We start from the raw sequence: 21,463 nt of genomic DNA, 5'->3' as shown, positions 1-21,463 counted from the left end.
GTTTTTTCTGCACAATTTAAACTCCAGAGAAGAACGTTAGCAGCCTACACAATATGTCAGAGTGATATTTTCAAAAGCACCCAGGGATCACGTCATTAGAGACCTTCTTTTGGTGTCTAGCCTGCATCTTTGGCTACAGAGGAGAAGGGCAACACGGATGGGAGGCAGGTGAGCAAATGCAGATATCTACAGTGCTGCCTAAAACAGGTCAGGTGAATCACCCCTGTGTATATCTCTCACCGTCTTTAAAGGTGACAGGCTCTGCTGTAGTTGTCTATACCGTAGAAGTCTTAAGTCAGCTGAAACTAACCCTACTTCTAGTAACATCTGATGTGCCTACTCTCCTCACAGACCCAAGAATCTGATATTCTTGGTTTCTCGATCCCTCCAAGCATGCAGGAAGAATGGGACCCTCCATTCAAATTATTCTGTAGCCTGGTATGCCAAAATATTTGGAAGCAAGAGAAGGAGGTATGAATTGTTTCCTCTCCAAGTCAGGAGAGGGAAAATGTACCTCATTCTTCTTCTGCCGTTCTTTCAGCGGAAAATGTCACCTGGTCCCTCGTGCTTGAAAGGAGGAATACAGAATCTAAGCCCAAGGAAGTGTTTCAAGGTTGTGAAGCCCAGCTTCACGGTGATCTCTATACTAATTCAGGCATGAATCTATATCTGGAAGAAAGAGATTTCTGATGCACGTCTAGTTTGGTGTTTTCGGCTGGTCAATTTAGAACAAAGTTTCTTGTGAAACCCAGCCCGAGAGCCTAACCTTTTCCTAGGCAGAACAAGCACTTGGCTTGAGTTTGGCTATGAGATCTAGTACCTAACTTTTTCTTTGGGTATGGCTTTTTAGTTCGAGTCACATCAGCAAGAATACGTGCCTAAATGATGATCTGATGTCACACTGGACGCTTGTCAAGAAGCAGAAAGCTGAACTGATGAATTGGTAGGTACTGGGCTGTTATCTGAAACGTTGATACTTTCTTCCCCCAACAATATTGTTGCCAGAGTACCAGGGTGGTGGAAACACACCGATAATTTCCTAAGCAGTGGAGCAATTAGCATGTCCTCATGGCAATATATCACGTACAGTAAACAATTTATAACGTAGCCCAGGAATATCCATCCAAAGGAAGTTTGAAATATTTGGCAGTCACTGAACTTCTTTGTGCAGCGTATTAGCTCATCTCTAATATAAATACTTGCACCCAGTAACAGAGATCTATTATAGGAGTATGCTAGCTAATGTTATTTAGGTCAATCAGGAAATTTCAGACCAAATATTTATGTCAGAAATTATGGAGCCATTTATATCCCTATTTTTAGCACACTGAAAACAATAATGGAAAAACAGGATTTAATAGGCTTTAATAGGTAAAGTAAGAAGCAGGAGAAAGGGATTTCCATAAGAGGCCCCGATTTCCATAAGGGGACCATGTTTCTTCCATCTTCTCACTGGCATAATAACCTCAGTAGAAGCCCTTTTATAGACCTTGCAGGAGGCATGAGCCTGAGGCTACCTTTCACCTCTGCAAACAAAGGCTGCCCTACCTCTTTTTTCAGGCATCTTTACCTTATGGCAGGTGATACGCGTACAGGTAGTTACAGAGACCTTTACAACAGAACTGCAGTTGCCTACTTTTCAGAAAACTTCTGACTTCAGTATCCACTTCTTTGGTCATCTCCAATAAGTATCTGGTCCTGCAACAGTGAAGTCAATGGAACTGATTTGATTAGGTGCAGGTCCAAAACAAAATGTTACAACTTCTTTTATAAGTAAACAGGGATGGAAATGAGCATTCTGTGCGTTAAGACAATGTTTACCTCAAGCGAACGAAAATTTGACTGCACTTTTCTATTACTCTGTGTGACAATGAAAGTTGTCTGTTTTTCTGACCTGCATTAAAATTGTAGTGAAGTTGGCCCCTTTATATATGTTGTAATTGAAATTCAAAATGAGCTATAATTCAGATCCATGCATTCGAAAACCTGTAGCAAAAATGGGTGATTTCATTAGTTCAGAGAAGAGGTGATACATATGGTGGTCTCAGTTTAACATTAATTTCCAATTAATTTGTAATTTCATTCATTCAGACAAGATTTGACACACATGGCGAGTCTCAATTTAAAATTAATTTTGCCCTTGAAAACTCATCCTGCTGGTTTTTAAAGGAGTAGAATATCAAGAGCTCTATTCCCAAAATAGCATCAAATCATTATCAAGAAAGGATACTAACAGCCTTCAATTTTAGTAAGTCTTTCCTCTCTCTTCTCCAGGTTTCCTTTATCATCTAACATTTGACCCATACTTATCAATACGTATTGTAAAACTTTTTAAACTTGTCAACAGAGAAACTATAGTTGAAATGTAGGTAGAGATAAATATAACTGCACAACTTGTTTCCCATGATCCACCCATGAGCGACTTGTTTGAGGTTTGTGGCTTCTTCCTCAGAGAAAGCTCCCTCATTGTCTTCAAAGAATGATTGATTCAGTAAGCTGATCTGAGGACAAGAAGTCACGGGAGAGGTCTCTGCCCCAGTATCATGGCCTGGAAGAATGATGATAGGTTATCATTTCCCTTTTGTTGCAATGAATTCAGTTCATGGATATGCTACGGATAAACATCTAACAGGAACCAATCCCTTTTAGAATTGCTCTCAGACCTGGCAGGCAGAGAAGTCCTTGAGACTGTTGTGAACTAAACACCAGAAAGTCTGCAGTGCCTTTTAAAGTCTTACATAATATTGGAAGAGTGTATCAAAGTATCATTTAATTAAGGTATTATAGAATAGGCAAACTTTTTAGTTTTGATCTAGACTTTGATCCGTGAGCATTAATTGCTATGAAAACGTATTTTATTTAGGGGAGTGAGCAAATAGAAACAACATTTCCCATGTCTTTTATCTTTCAGTTCTCAGAAATTATTGCCTTCTGCGCTGCAAAAAATCAGTCAAGCTTGGGGATCACTATAATATATACAAATACATATATATGTATTAACATTTCTACGATGAATTTATTATTTCTGAATATCTGATCAGATAGAATTTTCCCACCTTGGCCCTTTTTCCATTTATTTTGTTTTTCCTATTTGTTACCAGCCTAGAATAATGATTTCTCCTACAGTAACCTGTTCTGCCCTACAGTTCAGTGCAGATATGTTCGAAACACATGATGAAATAGCCCATTCTCATATGTAGCTTAACATCTACGTGAAGGCTAGTGGCTGACCTACAAATGGAAAAAGTACATGAATTAATGCAGCCTCCTGATCTTTGCCTTTACAATGCCCTTTTGTTCTATAAGTTTCCATGTGGGAAGATTAGGGAGGGTCAGTAAACAAAAACGTCTTTGCACTTCTTAAGAGAGCTAAGTGCTCTGTAGAGTCAGCAACTTCCCATTGACTTTCAAATAATCTGAAATGGATGAGTTCCTTTCACAGCATGAAAATTCTGGCTGGGACAGTGGGTATTGTCTTCTGATTCCTTACTCTTAGACTCACAGCAATGTGACTGGGCCACCTGGCTAGAGAGGGGTTTGCCACTTTTACTATATCAAAAACCAGAGATTATCTCATCACAGAATCACAGAATTTTCAGAGTTGGAAGGGACCTCTAGATCTAGATGATCTAGAGATCATCTAGTCCAACTGCCCTGCTAAAGCAGGATTGCCTAGCGCACATTACTCAGGACTGCATCCAGGCGGGTCTTGAAAATCTCCAGAGAAGGGGACTCCACAACCTCCCTGGGCAGCCTGTGCCAGTGCTCTGTCACCCTCCCCGTAAAGAAGTTTTTCCGTGTATTTGAACGGAACTTCCTGTGTTCTAACTTGTGCCCATTACCCCTCGTCCTGTCACTGGGAACCACTGAAAAGAGCCTGGCTCCATCCTTGTTCAACCCACCCTTTAGATACTTGTACGCCATAATAAGGTCTCCCCTCAGCCTTCTCTTCTCTGGTCTAAAGAGTCCCAGCTCTCTCAGCCTTTCCTCATAAGGCAGATGCTCCAAGCCCTTAATCATCTTAGTTGCCCTTCTCTGGACTCGCTCCAGCAGTTCCCTGTCCCTCTTGAACTGGGGAGCCCAAAACTGGACACAGTATTCCAGTTGTGGCCTCACCAGTGCAGAGTAGAGGGGGAGAATGACCTCCCTCGACCTACTGGCCACACTCTTCCCTATGCAGCCCAGGATTCCATTGGCCTTTTTGGCAACAAGGGCACATTGCTGGGCCATGGATAATTTACTGTCTACCACAATCCCCAGGTTGCATCTCATCAAATGCATGTACTATCGGTTCCTCATTCCAGTCAACACATTTCCTTTATAATACATATTTTCCTTTATAATTTATAAAATATGACAAATATTTTGTGACAGATTCAAAGGCAGTTGAACTGCCTAATTCTCGCCTGTGTTCACGTCTAAGGATATTCTCTAGGATTGTGGAGAAATAAAGATTTTAAAGGGTTATGGGAGACATATAAGGTGTCCACAGACTATAATTTGGCTTTCTGGCTTTAAATTTCAAGGAGGACAGAGGCTATGGGAGAAAACGCCACAATTAAATGGCTCACCCATTCTGCTCTTAGGAAATTGTCTTATGAAGTATCTTCTGAACCATGAAACTTTGTGCAGAAACAGATCTGTAAGTCTGATTCTGCAGCTCAGCCATTGGCTGATATAAGAGTTTCAGGATCCAGCCTTAAGAAGATAATTTTGGTGTATCATGGATAGATAAATGTAATAGGTTAATTTTCTACCTGTACAGTCTCCCACTATACACACTGTTAAGACAAGCTGTTCTAAATAAAACAGATGTCCAAATCCCACATGCTTATAAGGTCACTGAGATGAGCTTTAAGATACACAGTGCTGTTCAGTTCATAACACAGAAGCTTTGGAAGGAATGTGGATACTAATAACTGACCTAAAGATGTGACTGTTTATTCCAACCATTTACAAACATAGGGAATTATGCAATGCTCTGACATCATTTCTGCTAGCAGCTGGAAACCTCCACTGAACATCTGTCTGAAGTGCTGTTCTCACAATTCAGCTGCCAAAACTAGACGAGTAAATTAAAATGATATTCCAATTTTTATTTCTTTATAAATATTTGCATCCTTTTTGATGGCAAAGTACTTTTGTGAAAACTACTCTTTTAACAATTCTTTTTGCCGTTTCTATAGCCTTTAGTTAAATTTTGTAGAACACTGGACCATGTGTCACTGTGTCAGAAGATTCATGAGATTCATTTGCACTAGTTGATATTTATAAGTTGGCAGCTTACTTTTAAATGATTGCTTGCTCCTCTTGGAAGCAAGGACAATTTTAATCAGGGGCCTCAGTTCTGAAAAGGCAGAAGTGCTGTGGGGTGCTTTAGCTTCCGTTAAAAGAAAAGGATCATCATCTCCCCAATATATGAAAAAAGTAAGAAAAATGTTTGGCCCTTTGATTATATTTACAAGTCTAAGCAGAGTGAGTAGAAAAGCAAAGTGACTAAGGGAGGGAAATTTCCCTCCTCATAATTTGAATTTGCTATGGGTAGGTATACTTTTAGACTGTCTTCATTGATCTCCACCTGTATCCTGAATACAACATGGAATAGCATGAGAGACAATCTAATTTTCCAGATGGAGAGCAAAGAACTCTGGTTCTGAACTAACTTTAACTATGTTTTTAGCTCTTAGCATTGAGTTTATTTCTCCTAATGTACCTCAAAATAGGTTAATTGAATTGCACTTTATAATTGCCTGTTTCTGCTCGCTGAATTGAGCAGCTTGCACTACTTCTGATTTACACGTTCCTTTTATTAATGCTCCTAAACATGAAGCATAATATTCCTATGTTTAATCCCTTTATATTTCAGTTCAATTGTAAAATAGGGATTATTATGGTTTGATATAAGGGCTATTCTTTAGGATGGGTATTTATCTGTGTGAAATTGTGTGTAAAGAAAGGTACACAAATTCATGTTTCAGCTTCATTTAAGAGGTAGCAAGTCCCCAAAAAATCATGAGCACTCAGTTGTGAAGGAATACACTGGACAAAAGACTCATGTCTTTACAAGCCCCACTTACTTTCATTTGGGAAAAAAAAAATCCGTAAGGCTTTATGTGGGAATGACTAGTTTCCTTACAAGTAGATAACATAGAATTTTCATGGTATTTTTTGTGGATCCAGTAACAGTCCGATTTTGGAATTGATTCCATCCTCATTTATCCTGCCGTTAACATAAAAGCCAGAGAAATTATACTACGTAAAATAGATATAAGTGAGAGCAGAACTGGGATTTGAGACACACCTCTCACTCCACTGGTGACAACTGATACTCCTGGCAGTAGGAAAAGCCACATAGCTGGCATATTGGAAGGTAACTGCCCAGTTCTTAAGTGTTAAATATGTCCAGCTCCATGCAATCGGTTATCTATACATCTTGACCCAATCGCTTTTTTTTAAGTAAGTCTGTCATTTATGGTTCTTGTTAAGTCTATTCTGTCTCCCAAATAAACCATTAGGTCATCAGGCCACATAATTTATTAAAGTGCATTTTGTGAACAGGGAGTTCATCCGTGAGGATATTGTGTTTCCCAAGGAAGTTAGGAAGAAATTTGCCAGAAAGGAACTAAGGTTAAAAATTCAACAGATATCCGTTTCTCTGCAGTTCCTCTAAAAATTTTTTCTGAAGAGATGTGAGATGGAAGCAGAAAGAAAACCTTCAGTGAAATGCTGAAATGAAGGGTACCAATGTGGTGAGTTGCACCTCTAAAATGAAAATCAATCCAACTGGAATGCAAAAGAAACCCTAGTACCTAGTAGGCTAATTGCACTATGATGCAAAAACCTAGATCTGCAAGAGGATTCAGCCCTTATAGCTATTTCAAGTTCAAGATTCTCAATTTCCACACCTCAGCAGTTACCTCACTCTCCAGGTGCCTGTTGTAGATATGCCATTCTGAGTTTGTTGGAGCGTCTGTCTTGGGAGGCACCTAGGCACACAGCTCATCCTTGTGTCTCAGAGCATACTCAGAGTATGTGTCCTACAGCTGTCTTTGATGGGTAGGTCTCATCTACTAGCTGCTCATATTCTACATCATGCTTAGTACAGAAACAAGTTTGCGCAATACTATTGGGTCTTCATTCTCTCCTTAACTCAATAACTGGCTCATTGGAGTATTTACTGGTGCTGTAAGAAGTGCTATTCCTTACTGCTTCTGCATGAGTCGATCTGGAGACTGTATTTGTAAATTATGTGGATAAAACCACCAGGCTTTTGCGTGCTGATGGGTGGGGGAGAAAGAGGGTCTTTTTATCTCTTCTGCTGAAACTGTTTTTCTTCACATGGCAATATTAAACATCTGGCATTGGGCCAAAGAAACAGAGAATGACTCTGGAACCTAGCGATGGGGAAACTCAACCGGCAGCGGGATGACCTGTTTGAGAGCACCTACTCCAGTGAGGCAGTTTTTACGAAGTGGAATATGTTCAATAGGTGAAACTGAGAAAACCTTGATCCCGGCTCTTTGACAACACTGTGATCAGAGCTTTCCTGCAAGAAATCATAGAATCATAGAATGGTTTAGGTTGGAAAGGACCTTGAAGATCATTGAGTTCCAACGCCCCTGCCATAGGCAGGGACACCTCCCACTAGACCAGGTTGCCCAAGGCCACGTCCAGCCTGGCCTTGAACACCTCCAGGGATGGGGCCTCAACAACCTCTCTGGGCAACCTGTTCCAATGCCTTACCATCCTCAGAGTGAAAAACTTCTTCCTAATGTTCAATCTGAACCTGTCCTCTTCCAGTTTAAAGCCATTCCCCCTTGTCCTATCTCTACATGCCCTAGTAAAAAGTCCTTCCCCAGCTCTCCTGTAGGCCCCCTTTAGGTACCGGAAGGCCGCAATAAGATCTCCCTGGAGCCTTCTCTTCTCCAGGCTGAACAGCCCCAACTCTTTCAGCCTCTCTTCACAGGGGAGGTGCTCCAGCCCTCGGATCATCCTCAATCAATAGCTGGAAGGAAGCACAAAAGAAAATTTCATTTGTATTTCTTCACATCTCGAGTGGACATTAGGCTTTTGGGAGAACTGGAGAAGGCAACACAAATGCTTTTTCTAAACTGCTGAATAGATGTGTAAGAGAGAGCTGTATCAGATGCAGGTATTGGAAGGGCTTCACAACAGAAAATCCCAAATACAAGTAATTGTTTAATGTAGTAAGAGTTGTAGAATATAAGTTTTGTCTTTCATCCCAGTATTCGTTACTGGCCAACATGATAACTTAGATTGCGGGCTTCTCTGGAAAATCACCTGGTGTTGTAAAGGCAACCTAAGCAAACATTAGAGCTGTGGATTGTGCGCAGCAGCAAGATGCCTCGAATATGGGGGATGTGGTCCTTTTTGGTCATGCCTCCTGTGTGATTAGAATCTGTGGAATGCTCTAGTCCCGTTTCTCACAGCTACCTTCAGAGCGGTTTTCAACATACGCTTAGGGCATCATGGTATGAGCTTGAAGTACTGCCTAACTCGGTCAGCTGTAGCTACTGCTGCAATCTTGCAGATAGTAATTGTTAGTATTTCATCAGACAAAAACACTGTTAGAGGAGTCACTACTTGCGTTATAATAATTACATGCTCAATGAGGCCTTAAATCCCCTCTTGTATTACAGCGATGGTATTTTAATGTTAAATGGTTAATGTCTTTGCTGCCTCCAAGCAGCTCATTATAGGGTGTAATTTTACAATCAGTTAATACATGTCCCCACTGCAGCTATGATGAATAGCACAGCCTTTCCCTTAAGTCTGGCCGCATACTGTCACTCTTCTATGCCAGCAACTGTGCGACTTCATGGACAGTTTGATAGCTCCCTGATCTCGCTCCAGGTTAGCTTTCTACCAGACAAGCTTTCTTATCCAGCTGCCAAATGTTTATTAAATCATTTGGGCCAGCACAGTGGAAGAGGATGGGGTGCACATCTGGAGTGACAAGGTGGGCAAAAGCTGGTTTCCACCAGATGTATTCCTGTTGTAAAGGCTTTTGCTTCTACAAAGCAAAATGGATAAAATGATGATAAAGCAGAGATTACAACTCTTTGCAGTAAGAAAAAAATAAATCTTTTTTGCACATCTGGCCTTAGAGCCTATATCTGCAGGAACTCTAAATGATAAACACTGAATCATAAGAAATCTGATATGTGGCATCCAAAATCTGTTATTTCTTGAGATGTGAATACCATGTAAAGAAAACATTAAGGAATCTTAATAATTTCTCAAAGTATTTGATATGATAGCCCTTGGAGTGGAAGAAAAATCACTTTCAGTTATCTTTCAACCTCAGTAAATTTAAACAAATGGACAGAATATCAAATACACTTTATCTTGTATACACAGTAGAACATGCCAACTAATAACAAGAAACAGATCGTGACCCTAGAAGAACTCACCTCATTTAGAGATAATGGAATATGATCAAATATAAACAGTTTGAAATGCAAGTGTAATGGAGACTTTGCCTGTGATGCTTAAGAGCAGATTACCTTTATAAAGCAATTTGAAGCAACTTTTGTTGTGTGTCTTTTGAACAGCTCAGCAGCATTAGAAATGTTTGATAGCATAAGTATTAAAATGTTATTATCACTTGTAACTAAACACCTTGTCTGAATTTAATAGTACCATCCTAGCTATCCAAATATTTATGAAGGTTGGATTTGACAAAGATTCAGTGTGAAGTTTAACAAGATAAGGTTGCTTCAAGAAATGACTAAGATTCCTTAATACAATGTCGATCTTTCTTCCTATCATGGAATCACAGAATCACGGAATTTTCAGAGTTGGAAGGGACCTCCTAGAGATCATCTAGTCCAACTCCCCTGCTAAAGCAGGATTGCCCAGAGCACATTACTCAGGACTGCATCCAGGCGGGTCTTGAAAATCTTCAGAGAAGGGGACTCCACAACCTCACTGGGCAGCCTGGCTATGCCTATGGCTGCAGTGAATTCATTACTTTCAGTTGATTCATTTTAGGAGCAAATGTTCAAAGACACACTGAATCTGTGTGTTGTAAGTAAAATGACTGGCATCCTTTGGAACAGACAGCTGTGAATGGCAGAATTGTGCTAAGCATAGAAAGTTCTGAAGGGTGAACTGGACCACTGATGTACCTTCAAAGTACTGCAACAAGATTAGCTTGGAAATTGTTTTGAAAATAAATTAATGAAAACAAATTTTTTGGAAAATAAATTCCCTATGCTGAGTGCCGTGTTTTCACAATATTAACATATTTCCTACATGCTTTTCACAGTAACCTTATTTGTCCCCTGAGGAGCTTAAGCTTGCTTTGGTTGCCAATAACTCAGAGTGGCAGGAAATTTATTTCACAGTTGGTCAGAAACTAAATTATCTGATTATGGAAAAATCTGGTATTTGGACTACAGATTCTTCAGGGGATGTCAGAGCTATTGCTACGTATTTCTACAGTGCACCCTAAACTCCAGAGTGGAGTCTCCATGCTAATGCATTAACAGCAATGATGAAAGTCATGTCTCTGTCACAGGCTTCTGACAGCCCATCTGCCACGTTTCACTGCTGCACACCGCTACGAGCAGAAGTGTGGCTACTACCATTCTTCCTGTCTGTCCCCAGGTAAATCTGATTCTGTAGTAGCAGTACTACAGCAAAATCATTATTCTGAATTCTCTAAGCATGTGTATGTCTCCTCAAAGAGAGAACTAGAGTGTTGCTATTAAAAAACAATGTGCTTCATATACTTAAGAAGAGAAGAGGTTGACCAAAATAAAGACCCCCACTAGTGTACAAGTACATAAAAAATGTAAAAATAGTCTAGACAGCAATCTGGATAAGAAATGTAGGTGAAAAAGAAATAGTCCTACATGTTTTCAGAAAATGTGGACAGTGTAAAAATATTGGCACTAATTCCAGTCTGGCTTTAACAGACCAAGACCAAGGAAAAAGGAAAGGGAAAGAAAAAAGAAGGAAAAACTTCCGACAGTTGTGGAAGAACTGTTTAAAGCCAATCAGCTGCTGACCTTCCAAATACCCGCTGAATGCATTGAGAGATATATATGTAAGCACTCACCTCTAGTGTTGGAGGCACAAATGTGGATGATGCTACCTCTACAAGGTTTTCAGTGTTCCATATATAGATTTTGTATCCTTTGTCATCCTCAGCATATGGTGTCAGAAATCTGAGATCCTTTCCACTGAGCTTCTGATGACAGCGAAGAAATTACTAGAGCACAGGAAAGAGCTTTGAACCAACAGACTATCACCAGCCTGCTTTTAAACATTGTAATGCCATCTAGCAGAGGAAGTACAACTGGAAGCATCATTAGTTAGGTTCTATCTTTATAGGAGGAAATAGGTTTTAGGCTTGTAAAGGCCTAAATTTTAAGTAATTTTTGTTCAAAAGGTGAAAAATCAACATTTTGCTTATCTATTTGAGACCACTGTTTAATATATGTATCTTGAGTCACGCTGAAAAAAAAGGATACATCTATGTGCTTATGTTTATGTGTGTGAGAAAAAGGAAGACAAAAGGGAAAGAGAGAGAAAAGACTGAGGAGAGTGCTTTCATAAATTTTTTCAGTTGCCCTTGAAAACAAAGGCTCAGCTATTCTTCAGTTCTTTTAACCAAGTCTTATGAATAAGTATTACCCAGCCCATCAGTTTCTCTAGGTCCATCCAGTTTATTTTATTTTTCCTTATGTGTTAGGTACAGTCTAGTAAATGAGAATATTCTTGCAGTATCATTTGAGGCCCTCAATATTAATTTCCTTTGGCACAGTCGTCCTAATGGCCCCGTAAATTGTGTGGTCCCTCAGGGAAAACAGATATGACCCCTTGCTTTCGCTGAGGTGTGTTGTACGTAGTGTAGTGAAACCCACCCAAAGACGTCAACATGGTGCATGAGAAAAATGAAGTCATGAAAAAGCAAACATAATGCCATTTTTAAGAACACCGAGTTTATTGTAAAGGATTTGCAATACTCGATAAGCTTGATCGCACGCGCTGCTTCCAGCAGCATTTGACTTTCGGAGGAATCCTTTGAATTGCTTCAGAGGGGATAGAGCCTGGGTTCCAGTGCTTTGGTCTGTGCGGTAACGCTGCCAACATATGAAGCAAACAAGGTCAATGAATGACTTCTGCTAAGAAGTGGAGACCAAGGCTTGTTTAAAGATTGTAGGAAAAACACTTCTGGAAGTCTGAAACAAGAAAGGAACTGGACATTATTTGCTTTGAGAGCTGTCAGGCTCTTTTCCTGTCTTTCCTTTCTCTTACATTGTTTTTGCCTGGGTTGCTAGTTGGATGAGCACCGCAATTAGGAGCGACACGAAGGCTGTGAAAGCAGCCAAGTCCTGGTTAGAATCTGCTGCTGTTCGTGTTGTGGAGAGAGGATACAGTCAGGCATGGAAAGTTATTTCCTGTACTTAAAATCTGATCTGTCATTTGAAATATAAACATGAATGGAGGAATAGCAACTGTTACAAATAAACGTAGCAGAAGAGAATGGTTCTCCTTTTAGTTTGGCAACCAGCTGCTCTTTTTAGAAGTCTCCAAGGAGAAAAAGTTCTGATAATACATTTATAATACTTAACCCTGGGGGTACCTGGGTTTGAAAATTCTCTATAAACACGGAAAATAATGTAAATTATCACTATTACTAGCATCTGCAATTTGCGAGCTTATTCAGTTTCAAGTGCTATCCAGATCCGTGTAAATGGCTCATCCTCTGAAATATCACTAAACAATTTGCATCACCCACAACTTTTTGGCATTCTCCAAAGAATAAATTAAAGATATGAGTTATCTGAAAACCCATGGCAAGACATCCAGAAGGAAAGATCCTTATTCAGCTCTTAATGAAAACTGGAAGTGTGGAATTTGTTTCACTGGCATTGGATGTTCAGCCATGGACTAGTCACCATGAACATTTGGGGGGGGAGGGGGTTCAGTACATGTGGGAAATAAGCACCTTTAAAATGATCTATCTACTCTGTCTTGGATGTTTATTTTAGGATGTGACTAATTGCTCTCATGAGGTTTCTCTCTAATGAACTGTAAGGGAGTTCAGTCTAAGTATTAGGTATCTTGAACTGGTTGGGAGGAACCTGACCCAAATCAGTCTTGTGAGAAAGGGAATCTAGGAATCAACTTTCTCCATTCCCACTTAAAATCACTTTAAGTGTTATAGTATCACAATAACACATTAAATAATACAGAATATATTATATTCTCCTATATGTAAGCAATCGTTTGCTAATTCTTTGCTAATTCTGCAAATAAATCTGCATAACTCCTTGTTGATGTCAATGAAAGAGTCTCAGTTTTAAGATCAGACTCTTAAGCTCACATGATTTACCTAGCTTATAGCTTATATACCTTGTTTATGGGATCCAAGGAGATTCTTTAATTATGTGCTAAAAAGATACATGAGCTCAGGGATTCGTTCTGGCTTAGAGTTCACAAATTCAGTGGAACCACAGTACTGGAAAATTCCATTATTCTCTTTCTGTGTGCTATTACGCTGTGTAATCCCTTTCATGAGTTGATTAAACTTCATCTTATACCAAGATGATTTTATTGTGCTTATATAATTCTTCCTGAGATGCTGCTACAGTATCTAATTCCTCTAATGTTCAGAAACCTCCTTCTGATTTCTGATTACGTTCCCCTTATAAGATAACTGTCCATTCCCATGATCATCTTTGCAGCTCTTTTTATCATTCCATTTGAATTCACCTTTCATACCAGGGGAATTGCCAGTATTGTACAGAATCCTGCAGACGAAGCTTTGCCATCATCTTAAGCAATCTATCTGTTCTGGAAAAGATGCTTAAGTTGCATTCTTATTTGTTCTTTTCACTGCTGGCTAAGTAAAGCCTCATAATGTAATAGCCCAGTTTATCGGTAGAAGTTCTTTTTCATCCCTAGATGCAGGAACTTCCAGTTCATTTGGTGTTTCTTTCCTTTAGCATTGCAGTGGTCCCCCAGATCATTAATATCTTCATATAAAACACTTCTTTTTTAAACTTATAATTGTGATGTCTCTCACATCTGTGTAGTCAGCAAATTTTATCGGTACGGCCCCAGTTTTTGTGATACGGTTAGTGCCTCATTTTTATGGATGATAAGATCATCTGTTTGTAGATAAATCCAGGAAGAAGTCCATAATTTCTGATTTTTTATTAGCAATATAACAAGCAAAGGTAGAACCTTCTCCATAAAATAGCAAAAGAGGAATCCTTTAATTATATTTGCATCATACCAGTATGTTTTTAGTTCAATTACATTTCCTTTGTTCTGTGGCAGCACAGAGGTTGCACTGGTGAAGTCATGACCCTGGTCATGGTACCCAAATACTGACTTCTGCAAGATAACTGTGATACTGATGGGTTTCTCTCCCCATTGTAACTGCCATCCCCAGTTTCAGTGCCTGAATCATGCATCTGAATGGAGAATATGCAGGAACATGATTCCTACGTGATGTCTATGTGAAATGGAGTACAGAGAGACCCAGACCAGTAATGCTAATGTTCTAGTGAGTTGGTCATGAAGGTTGTGGATCAGTAGTAGGAATTTATAGAAATATGAAGATGATCAGAAGGTTGGAGAACTTCTTACATGAAGACAGGCTAAGATAGTTGGGGTTGTTCAGCCTGGACAAGAGAAGGCTCCAGGGAGACTTTATAGAGGCTTTCCAGTATCTGAAGGGGGCCTACAAGAAGGCTGGAGAGGGACTTTTTACAAGGGCATGTAGTGATAGGATGAAGGGTAATGGCTACAAACTGGAAGAGAGTAGATTTAGATCAGATATCAGGAAGAAGTTTTTCACTCTGAGGGTGGTGAGACAGTGGAACAGATTGCCCAAGGAAGTTGTGGATGTCCCATCCCTGGAAGTGTTCACGGCCAGGCTGGACAGGGCTTTGAGCAACCTGGTCTAGTGGAAGGTGTCCCTCCTCATGTCAGGGTGCTTAGAACTAGGTGATCTTCAAGGTGCCTTCTGACAAATCATTCTATGATTCTATGAAGATAGCCTGCATAGCTAGCAAGTTCGGGCTGCAACAAAAGGATTTGTCAGATGCTCCACAGTTACTTGAGAATAAAGCTTCATCTATGCATCACCTTTTCTCTGGGATAAGTCATCCCACTTTTCAGGAAGACTGCTTTCAAAACATCTATCATTTGGACATTAATACGACAATGATTTGTAAAAAAACCCCACTACTTAAGGATGCTAAGCATAAACCAAATTAAATTTAACTTGCAGTAACATAAAGCCCTAAGTCAGTCTAATTTTATTTCCATTCTGAATGTGTCTTAAAGATCTGTGGAGTGAGAGTTTTCTCAGTTTATTGCCTACCCCTTGGCACAGAGTTTGCAGAAAAACTCGATCCTTTAGTGACATTGAGGAAGGCTTGTAATCTCGAATCAAGAGAAAGATCTGGCAGTATGCTGCAAAGAGACAAGAAACACGCTATTTTGAAAGCTGACATCAGGAAGCAATAACACTGATACTTTGATCATTTTTTCTCTTTCTTTTTTTGGTGAAGATCAAGATTATATGTTGTCAAGGGCTGAGAAGGCGGAAAGGAATTCTGTGTGAAAAAAGGGGGTCCTTCATATACTGGGATTGGTTCAGGCATAGTGTTGACTTTTTTTTCTAGTAAAATTTGAACTCCTTGTGAAACTTTGAACATTATTTATAGATAAGTCGTATCAATAGTTCTTGATCTGATTATATAAAAGCATCTGGTGACTTAAAGTGTAAATAAGGAAAATCAGGGAAATTAAGGGAATTTGTAAATCACCTGCCACAAGTCCTATTCTTTAATAAAGTACCATGAACGTGAGTCTCCAATTGATCCATGGAAGTAATTTTAACAACATAAGTGAGTGCAATAGGACAAAAAAACTGAGGACACAGGTACATGGAAGCTGCATAGATGGCGTAACTCAGGGCCTATCTCACCTTGCTGCTGCTGCTGCCACTAATCTACTTCTGGAACTGGTGTGTGGGATTCTTATCTCATACAAGGCAAAATTGAGTAGCAAAATACAAAATGAAGGACTATATTCTCCTTGACTCTGCTTTTCACATTGACTGTCTTTTCCTGGGGTGCCTCAATGGAAGAGTACTAAGTCTGTAGAAAAGCAAACCAGAGGCACACCTGAGCCACACAGACAGAACACCAAAAAGGCCACTTAGTCCTCTGGCTACCTGAGAAAACCACCCAGAGTTCACAAGGACTATTTTTTGCTTCAAATGAGTGTATGAAAGCTAGTCTAGTTTGGACTTGGAATTTCTCATGTCAGGTCAGAAAGACCTAAGTTTGCTTTTCCTTTCTTCTCTCTTCTTCATTGCCCTTTATTAACTTTCTGTTAAATATTCTTACCAAAGTTGTTCATACCCATCACCTTTTCTTTGGATGAGTGCCCTCTCAGACAACAGTATGATATATTCTGCTTACTGAAGTTTATGGAAATCTGTGGAAAGCTCTTAGCTCTTCAGATCTAATCCAATTTCTACTGAAGCTTAAGGCGCACCTTTCGTAGATTTAATGTAGTACAGACTTAAATGACTATACTTCATACCCTTGGAAAAGGCACAGACAGTAGGAGTAGAAGTGGTAGAAAACACAGGTTTCCCCACTGGATAAAAGTAAATGGATGTTTGGTTGCTACCATATGGGGGCTGATATGCAATCAGATGGGGAGAAGAGGAAAGAATTGAGACCTACCCCAGGAAAGAGGAAAATGGGGGTGGAAGAAGGCGAGATAAAGAACAAGAGTGGTGAAAGCGCAGGGAAAAGAAAGACAACAATGATTGCAGATGAGAATGAACAAAACTGACAGCACTTCAAAGGTCCCCAGGACACGTGGGAATTGTGCCAACTGAACTTCATACAGTATAATCATGTAAAAAGAAAATAGGCCCCTTATGGATAATTAGGGGCAGATCCACAGAGATCCTCCAGCTGCTTCTCAGCACATCACTGATGCAAAACAGATGGACCTTTATTTGGGGCAGCTAGTTATGACAGGTTTAGAGCACCTTTGTGTCACTGGTGTAGATCAACTCTTGGCTTCTACTTCCTCCCCATGACTTTTGGGGGACGACAGAAATCATCCAAGCTTTGATGTCACAGATCACGATGGGATCAAAAATAACTTCATAAGATTGTAACCTGTTAATGCATGATTGACTTTTTTTTTTTTAAATGTCATTTTTTATCTGTCTTCCACTGAATGACCACAGACGTCAAGTGAGAAAGATGGAGGAGGGCAATGTTAATAATTAAAGAAGAATTAAAGACGTGTTACTGTATAAAACAATCAAGTAAAGGGCAGCTTTAGGCAAGATTTTATCTACATAATTATCAGCCGAGTGTATGGAGCATGGAGTGCTTAGAAGGAAGTAATTAAAATAATTGTCCTTTAGAATTATCTGGTTTTGTTGTTTTATTGAATAACTGATGCAAACATCCCAGTTTAGATGCTTGTTATTTATTTAGCTGGATTTGTTTTAAACTTCCATTCTAGAATCAGATGCCCAAGCCAAGGTCCTTGTGAGGTAATTTCCCTGTCAGGAAGTCCTGAGTTAATCCTAAACGTCAACAGAACTGCAGTACTCAGAGCCTGGACAAGAGAATGCAACTTTGGATAACGTTTCCTTGAGCAATTAGCTGAGAAATTGCCATGGAAAGTTCTCAACTTGTTAAGTTTCCTTGACCCCATCTTTTCCTTCCAGATGTTCTGTCATGTTTGCTCTGACGGCATCTGCACAACTAAGTAAAAGAGGGCCAAGAAGTGAGTTCAAGCACTTTACCCCACTGCGCATCTGTTAGGCTGCACCCTGCTCAGCACAAAACAGGACAGTTCTTGCCAACTTTCCAAGGTGGATGTGTTCTACACCGTCTGTTCCTAAGCAATGAGATGTGCCTCAACTGATGCCACTTAGCATCAGAGTAAGTGGTCGGTCTCTGAAAGTTATTCATTTATTTTGCAGTACGGTTATAACCTGTGCCATCAAGATTCACCCAGAGAAGGATGATGAAGATAAATATATCATAACAGAAAGACAGGAAGCGGTCTTTGCTTGTATCATCTACCAGCCAAAGATAAGCATAAAATAACATATCTGAGAGCACTCTTGTTTAAGACTCGTCCACTTTAAGCCCTTTCACCACCAGCTGGGCTGATGAAACCTTTTTGAGGCGAGAGAGAGAGAAGAGACTGTGTACTATATCACTGAGTTAATTGAAGTTAAAAGCAACAGCTAGGAAAAAAAAATCCCTTTTCCAGAAATTAGTGTTGTTCTTTTTGGCCCTGATCCAATCAACGGACAGCAGTTTCCCTTGTTTTCTGCCTTGAATTCTAAAAGCCAGGGAATGGATGCAAGAATGTCCTTGGGAATCCTACAGGAGTCACCACCGAATTCCTCCAGTTATAAACTTAAGCCATTCAACTCCATTAATGCATGAAGCAGGCCGAGTGTCTGGTTAGTGGCAGCTACTGTGGCAAATTCCTTTGCTTTCTCGGTTTCCTTTTTATTTTTTTTTTCAGATTTTTTTTTTTTTTTAAGAAAAAAAATATATCTGTATTATGCATCTAACTACTTGTGAAACCACAATTGAAAATGCTTAAAATGGCTAACACGTGGCCTGGTACATCTGAGTTGCCTGTTCAGGGGAGATTGGTGTATGGAAGCTGCTTTAAACTTTCAACACTTTTTATGGCCATTTACATAGCATTTAACCGCAGTTTACATGGCTATTGTGTCCCTAATGTCAAACCACAGGTCACTTTGTGACAACACAATGCCCCATCCTTAGAAGGGAGGAGAGAAAAACTGCATTAACTGCCTCCATACTAGCTCTGCAGCTGACTGGTGTGTTTGTTGCAGTCAACAGTAACTGGTACTGCTATTAGCTAAGAAGCAAAACTGTAAACCTCCAGGGAAGCAGTTATATGAGACAGGCTGAGCCTGTGTAACAGCTTACTGATGCTGAGAGGAACAGTCTTGCTTCCTCTCCAACAGCTTTTTCACTTGTTTCTCATTCTCATCTGCTCACTCCTTCCCTCCTCTTGCGCCGAATCCCCTCCTCTTGCGCCGAATCCCAGGCACCTCTGTCCCTTGGGCTATATGTTTTCTAGGAAATTGTATTTGCCCGGGACCACACTGTTGGCACTGAAGCCAGCTGGCAAGGAGCACCACCCTCCCCATCCATCAGAGTCTTCTACCTTCCAGCATTTGGTGGCTGTATACAAGCTGCCTATGGGGAAATGGTTGCTGGTCCACGACGATTTTGCAGCTGTTCCTAGGAACTGTTGGAAGAGAGGTAGTTAACCTGGGCCAAAACTGTACCGGGGTCATTATAACAATTTACTGTAGGCAGCGTAAACAATCCAGTTCCAGTGCCTTGGAGTGTTTCCTGGTACTGTTTAATACATTATCATTGCTGTAACTCGGGGAGCTGATTCCTCTCAGTGAAGTAGCAGGAAACCAGCCCAAACAAAAAGGAAGAAGCAAAAGCCTTTTGCCAGTTTAGAGAACTATATCAGCTCTTTAGGGATCAGATCACAGAGATGGGGCAAGGCTGAGGACAAGAGCACGCATCCAAGAACAGAGAGGAAGAGGTGGAAAAGAAAGTAAAAAGAGACTTCTCCAGTATCAGTTTTGTCTGTCTTGTCTTACTGTACCCTCTTTAACGGTATAATTAGAGATGCATACATACAAATGTACACAGAGGAGAATTCTTTGTCTTGCAGTGATGCTGACTAAAGAGATTTGCAGCACAGTGCCAGCAACTCACTGCCATTTCTCTGGAGGTTTCTGAGCCTTTGGGTCTGCCATCTAATTTCAATTTGTAAGAAATTCCTAACTCTTTTTCAATCAAAATAAGCCCTGCTGTTAAGCCTGTAAACGAATCTAGTGCATTTTGCTTTAAATGGACTAGTGAGAGCTCACACCAGCAGTTTAAGTGGCAGATTGGAAGAGGTGATAGCATTCAGTAAGACCAGCAGAAGGAGATGACCCTCTTTTAACCTCTTCATGTGACGTATCTGCAACCAGAAGAAAGCGGTGGTACGTGTATACAGCTTTCAGAAAAGTTTGTACTCTTCACTCTGAGTCAACAGTTTGGCATTCAGCAGCAGTGCCACTACATTAGCATAGGCAGCCCCCTGCCCTGGGACACAGATGTTCAGCTGGACTGAAGAATAGCTGCAAAACAATTGCGCATACCTGCATAAAACCAGTTGTTTGGGTGGGTGACTTTTTTCCACCATCCTCAGGTTTTTTTTAGTCTAGGTCACCGTATGATCACGTGGGAAAAAAGGTCTCAAGCCAGAACCTTTGAGTCTGGCATTGCTTATGGGGCTGTGGGCTGAGGAGGTCTTTGTTGTGCTGCAGGATGATCCAAACACTCGTTATAAGAGTGTTCCCAATTATAGATATATTCAATGTTTTTAAAAATAAACTTTCTGTCCTCATGCAAATATAACTAATAACAAAAAACAACCCAAACCCTTTGAAGTTCTAGGTATTCTGTGGAAACACTTCTTAAGGATAATTTTGTAGAATTTGCTGTTTAAACTTCCTTGCCAATTAATTTATACTGGAAGATCTTGTGTTCAGTCATTCCACTTCATTTTTCAGATTTCCCCTAGCACATGAAAGTAAAGATTCTCACTCCATACCTAATCTCCTTTTTTTTCCCCCTGTAACAGATTTTATTCTTTTCCAAAGTTGTTGTTTTTTTTTTTTTTTCCTTTCCTGACAGATTGCAAATTTTAGGCCAGTGAACTAATTTCTGGAATTCAGGACTCTAGAGGCCTTGAAATTTGACAGTTTGGGATGAACCTGGGAAAAACATTTTGCTTAGCAGAGTAAGTCATGCAAGTCTTAACAAAAACCAACCTTTCAGGCACACATGCTTGAGTCTCATTAAAGCAACATCCTCATGTCATTTTCAAGCCGCTTTTGATTTCCACTCTAAAGATCTGACTTCTCTGCCCTTACTTAACGAACTGTTTAGTTCAAAGTTTACTAGTAATTGCTATTGCAATTAGAAATTCTCCTGTTTTGCAAATTCCCATAAATTCTGTTTTGTGTCTTGGCTTTACGATTGTGAAACAGCAGGAACCTTCCTTTATGTGCACATTCAAAAGATGAAGAATAATTTTTGCTTACGAAAAATGATAAAATAATTAATAAAAAGAGATGTTCAATGTTAATCCCATTTTCTACTGTAACCAATAGAATCTGCTTTAAGTTTATATTTTGCTGTTTAGACAAAACATTAAAAGCCAGTTTTAACTATAGAAGTCTGAAGGTAGATTATTATTCCTTGTTTCTTGTGAATTAACGGCAGAGTGTCTCTGACTTCAACCTTGGAACTCTTTTTTTGAACTAATGTGTGTCTTAAAAAAAAAAAAAAAACCAAAACAAATC

This window comes from Vanellus vanellus (assembly GCF_965231255.1).
Source record: "Vanellus vanellus genome assembly, chromosome: 1".
NCBI classification, from domain to species: domain Eukaryota; kingdom Metazoa; phylum Chordata; class Aves; order Charadriiformes; family Charadriidae; genus Vanellus; species Vanellus vanellus.
The sequence above is the reverse complement of the archived record's forward strand: the minus strand, read 5'-3'. Positions refer to the sequence as shown.